This window comes from Bombus vosnesenskii, unplaced genomic scaffold (assembly GCF_011952255.1).
Source record: "Bombus vosnesenskii isolate JDL3184/JDL3185 unplaced genomic scaffold, Bvos_JDL3184-5_v1.1 scf7180000015545, whole genome shotgun sequence".
Lineage (NCBI taxonomy): Eukaryota > Metazoa > Arthropoda > Insecta > Hymenoptera > Apidae > Bombus > Bombus vosnesenskii.
The window spans coordinates 1-5,779 of record NW_022884040.1 but is presented as its reverse complement, the minus strand read 5'-3'; positions in this window follow the sequence as shown (position 1 = coordinate 5,779).

The window sequence follows — 5,779 nt, the reverse complement described above, 5'->3', positions numbered from 1 at the left end:
GATGATCGGCGGCTCCGTCTTGCCCTTAACAAGTAACATTATGTTTTTAGGACCGGTCTAGCAACGCGCGTCTATACCTGTCCACCCAGGCTTGTGGCATACGCGACCGGTTCACACTCTGCCGCGCTTGCCGTAAGTTCGGCCAGCAGGTCGTCGAATATTAGGTTCCAGAAACTTGGACCCAGTACCGACCCCTGCGGGCATCCCTTCGTGACGGGTTTGCTAACCGTGTCGTTTTTCCCCGCGATTCGCACGGCTCTGTCCGAAAAGTAGCTCCTCGTCAGCCTATATAAGTTGGCGGGGCAGTCTCTTCTTTTTAGTTCGTGCAGCACGTTGGGCCACCACACGTTGTCGAACGCTCCTGATATGTCGAGTGCGATTGCGAGTACATACTTTTCATCGCTCATTCGCTCGACTATCTCGCGGAATTTTGCGATCGCGTCCACCGTGGATCTTCCGGGTCGAAATCCGAACTGCCTGTCCGAGGACAAGGCGTGGTCGTGGAATATGTTTGCCATCCTAGTAGCCATCAGCCTTTCCAGTAACTTGCCCACCATTGATAGTAGGCAAATCGGCCGGTAGGACTTCGGGCTACTCTTATCTCGTTCCGGTCCCTTTGGGATAGTGATGACATTTCCCAATTTCCAAGCCTTTGGGAAGACTCCCCAGGTGAGGCAGCTGTTCATGAGCCTGAGGAGTTCCTGATGGATACCACCCCAGGCACGCTGAATCACTTCGGCCTCGACTAAGTCGGGTCCGGGACATTTCCCCTTCGCTAGTCGTTTTACGGCGCCGCTAAGTTCCTCGTAGCGGAACTCTGGGGTGTCCTCGACATTCGGAGGTGTCGTACTTTCCCGTCTGATCGCTGTCTGCTCCGGCGTGTCCGTTTCTTCCTCGTCGTCAGGTAGCAGGGCGGCCAGCATCGTCTCCGCGGTCGTTCGCCAGTTGGAGGTTTCCCCTTGTGGCGTCCGCAGAGTCGACACCGTTTCTTCCCTTCTCAGCTTGCCCGTAGCTGTTCGGTAAACAATGCCCCAGGGTTCCGCATTGCCCTCCTTCGTTACAAATTCTCTCCAGCTACGTATCTTGGCCTTGGTGATTGCCCTTACGTACTCTTTCCTGATTTCCCTGTACCGCAGCTTCTCCTGCTCCCTCGTTGCGGGATCCCTGGTCCCTTGGTATTTTCTCCTCGCCCGGTAAACTTCCCTCTTTGCTCGTGTGAGCTCAGGCGTCCACCACGGCACCGATCTGTGATACCATTTCTTCCTCGGAATGGCAGCATCGCAGGCTCTTATGAGGACTTCCTGCATCTGCTCGGCCATTCGTTCAACCTCGCTCGGCTGCCGGGGGGTTGTCTCACGGAGTGTCTCCTTCTCCTCCATGATCACTCTTTGGAAAACCTCCCAGTTGGCAAGCCGAGTGTTGTATCTCCTCTCCTGAAGCTGCGGCGGGGTACTTCCTTTGTTAAAGTCAAGGCGCGTCTCCAGTATCCTGTGATCGCTGGAGGTTCCGTCCTCGTGTACTCTCCATTCCTTCACGAGCGGTATTGCTTCCGGAGTCGCCATTGTCAAATCTATGTTCGATCGTCCTCTCGTCGTCTCGAACGTGTATGCTTGTCCCGGTTTGTTGAGGATGTGGAGGTTATACTGTGCAATGATAGCCTCCAGGGCCTCACCTCTGTCGTCGAGGTCCCTGCTGCACCACAGCGGTGATTTGGCGTTGGAGTCCAGGCCGATGATGGCTTTCTTCCCTCTGAGCCTGTTTAGTACTTTATCAAGTTGCTCGAGGCCGACTTCAATATTCTCGGACGGCGGAAAGTACTGGCTGACGAAGTATATGTCCGTCTCTCCATCGCCCACTTGTACACAAGCGCAGTGCGTTGTACATAGTCCGGCGATTTCAAGCGGCGTTAACTCCTTCGATTTGACTCCTACCGCCGCCATTGGCGGGTCGCCCTTCGATCCTCGACAGACGATCGAGATTCCTGTTCCGAGTCCGGGTATTTTCCCGTCGATGCTGTATGGCTCTTGCATTAGCAAGATTTCGTCGCCATCAGCCTCCATCTGCGTCCTGATTTCGTGGGGGACGGTTTTGGATCGCTGCATGTTGTGTTGCAGGATCCTTATACCCCTTCTGCCCCCATGTCCACTTCCATTCTTGTTCGGAACTTTACTCATAAGTGGTACGTGAGATGCTTATTTCCAGCGCTTTTTTGTGCATAGGGCAGTCTACGTTAGAGGCCGCGTGATCGCCTTTTTTCCCTGCCTTCTTGCAGTTGACGCAGCCGGCGTTCTTGTTTTTGTTCGGGCACTCCCTAGTGCTATGTCCGCTTTCTGCGCAGTGTGCGCAGATTGCGTAGCCCAAGCGGCAATATTTTGCCACGTGCCCGTAGCCTTGACACTTGTAGCAACGACTAACGGCTATGTAATCCCGAACCCGACAAGCATTCCACGAGATGAATATCTTGCCGGTTAATAATTTATCTCTTACCTGGGGGGGTACTTCCAGTACCCAGTTGGTGTCCTGGGAGTCCTTGCGGCCTGTTCTGAAGCAGAATTTAATGGCCGCGACGTCTTCGTCCGTTAATCTCTCCTGGTTCTGCTTCCTGATGCAGCTCGTTACTTCCTTGTCCGGCATTTCCCGTGGTACATCGTACAATATTACCCGGGGCAGCCTCTTCTGCGGCGTGCTGGCTTTTAGGCCGGCCTCCTTTAACTTGGCATTCTCCGTGAACGCTTTTAGGCCTTCAGGGTTCGCCGTTTCCACGACTAGCCCGTTTCCGCTGATCTTCTTCACTGCGGTGATCTGGATACCCCTCTTCCGTGGGTTCACCAGCGTGAAGACCGCCTCCCGCGCTTCCTCGCTCGTTTTTATCTCGGATTCCGACGACTCCGGTCGGATTATCACCGCGTTAGTAGGTGGTTTGACAGCGATTTGTCCCACCATACTGTTCTTCATTTTTACTTTGTCCGCGTAGGAGGGTTGCTTTGGCTCAAACCTTGTTTTGACTGCCGTTTCAAGCCGCTTGCTCGTTTGTAGCGTCTTGTTGACGGCACTCAGTATCGCCATTCCTTTCTTCTCCGCGGCGGTGCTCTGGTCCAGCTTCCCGGTGAGGTAGCTATTGTGGAGTAGGAGTTCTTCCACTATTCCTCTCATATCGAAATCGCGGGAAATTACAGTTAGAAACTGTATTGTGAATCACTTTTCCTGGTTTCCGTAACGAGGAAGTGAAAAAAAACGCAGACAAGTCAGCGTTTACCGCAGCTAAATGGAAGATACGCAGGTACGAGTCGTTACAGTTTTGTCGTTGCAACGATTCCCGCTGCGTAATTTGATAATGAACAGTTGAAAAATAGCAGCGTTGTGTCCGTACTCTTTAATATCCCATTATATGGAAGTTAATGACCGGAAAATACACCGCTCGACTACTTGAAGGAAGTAGCTCATGAGCAAGTCTTTTGTATCCTCGCAATGGTATAATTCCTGTAACGTCTCGTTCTCGGAGGATTTATTTCGTTGATTTGTACTTGTTTATTGCTTTTGTGTTTTCATGAATGGAGCATGTCGCATGCGATTCGTAATATGGTTTTAATGGCGTTTCGACTTCAATGATATCAGCGGCTGATTGCGCCTCCCGTAAGAAGCTTCCAATCATTATGTATTTTAGGAACAACAGATAAGGATATTTAGAGAACGAATTAATTATTCAATTGTTCGCGCAAGAAATACCTGTCTCTTTTTCGAAAGTTGTAAATGCTGTTTTCAAAGAGTTCCTTAGCTCACCATAAACCAGATAAGAATCTTTGCTTCCGTCTAGAAAAAGAAACCTTCAGATCAAACCGAAAGGGGTTCGGATTATATTTTCTAATCGTATTTGTATATTTCTTTTTACGGTCAGCTTGTCATCCACGTACAATCGAACAGAGAGTCCATTAATTATTTCCGTTAAGTTATGCAGATTGGCCTGTGTGTTACGTCGCGTAACACTCTACCTAGCCGAGGCCACACACCGCGGGCAAGATGGCAACCAGATGTCTTCGGATACTCACTGCGTACCCTCAACAGTCTCAAGGACCTTCCATAAATCTCATAGATTTCCTAGTAAAGGTCCTTCAAACCAAACAAACGTCTGTTTCCGAAGAATTTCCAAAGACTATTGTCTACCACGGCGTGACAAGGGAAAGTTAGTTTTTCTCACGTACGCTGCACCTTTCCTCCCACTAACCACTTTCTCTCGAGGGCGGTTAAGACCCTTCGTGTGACCAATTAACAACGAAGCCTATTCCCTCACTCTCCTAACTAAAATCGTCACCAACAAATCCGATGGTCCGGTGCGCTAGACACATCCATCCTTAGCTTTCCTCCGAGACAGCATCGTCTCCCAAGACAGTACTGATTTTACATCCTTCGAACGGTCAACATCCTTCAACCGGGTATACACACCCGTAGATCAGTCACTCACTCATCTCGTACATACGCACCAGCGTAACTGTCTTCGTTATAAGTTGTTGGAATAAACGGTGAAATATAACTTACTCTGCTGTGTCATATTCATTTAACCACCTCTGTTATCTTAACCAAAACAGGGGAACGACTACTTCGCGGCGTCGATTCACCGAATCGTAGCGAGAATTTACGCCTTTCGCTGACGCGTTTTCCTCGCGACCGCGTCTCTCCGCGAACGGTCGTAACACTGTGATTACCCTCAACGGACACGCCGTTTTGAGTTTTCTCTTCGGTTCTTTAATTCCGTCCTTTTTCTTTCGCTCCGTTTTTTGGCCAGTGGCGGGTCTTTTATCGCGTGGCGAGTTTGATTCGCGTGGGAAAATGTCGTGTGCTCTTCGGCAGATAGAAAGATCATTGTTTCTTAAAGCATCCAGCCGTTGTGCGTGATTGGCATATTAAAGTTTCTTGCGAATGTTACCGTGTGACCATGTCTCCCTTGTGACCGTAATTGTGCGACGATGTTTTCCTGCAAATATTACCATCTAACAAGTTTTTCCAACGAATATTACTGTTCGATCAGGTTTTACTCGAATTTTGTTCTTCCCTTGATAGGGTCCTTTCCTTATATAGAGTGTCCCAGGATTTCGCAGTCAAATCTATGCCACTATATTCCTCTGACTATTTTAATGTACCAAACTACGAAGATGCGGCTGATATTGTGCGTGTTGCGTTATTCCACAACGAGGCTTGATTGGCAGGCCATTGGAACGAGATTTGTTCAAGCTGTTCGAAATGTTGGAGAACGAGCCGTTAACATTGTAATGTATGCAACTACAGAGACGTATCGTAACTTTTGGTTCGAGAACAAATAACAGAGAAGAAGAGAATAATGAAGATTGGACACGGACGAAATTAGCTGTCGATCTTGAAACTCGTGCACTGCGATTTCAGATAATCAAATTAGCATAGAATGAGATTTGGGAACGGGCAGGGTATATTCCGGAGTTTGGATATATATATATTTAGATTAAAGATTGGTTCTTTGCGAGAAACGTTTTTAAGCAACATATGAAATTCTTCGTCTATTTATAGTATATTTCATTTTACTATAGTGGGAGCAGTATTCTATAAATCGGTTTATAAGTGTGCGAATTTATTATCTTAACGCTAGCCTTGCTAAACCCGGTCAAATGACCGGTTTCAAAATTTAATTTGAAATTGTGCGTTGGTCGTTGTTTCTTTTCTTCCTCCAACTTTATGTAAATTCTTATATTATCCGACTAATCAATTTCTCAATTTTTGTTGACGTAAGAATCTGTATAAAGTTAGAAGAAGA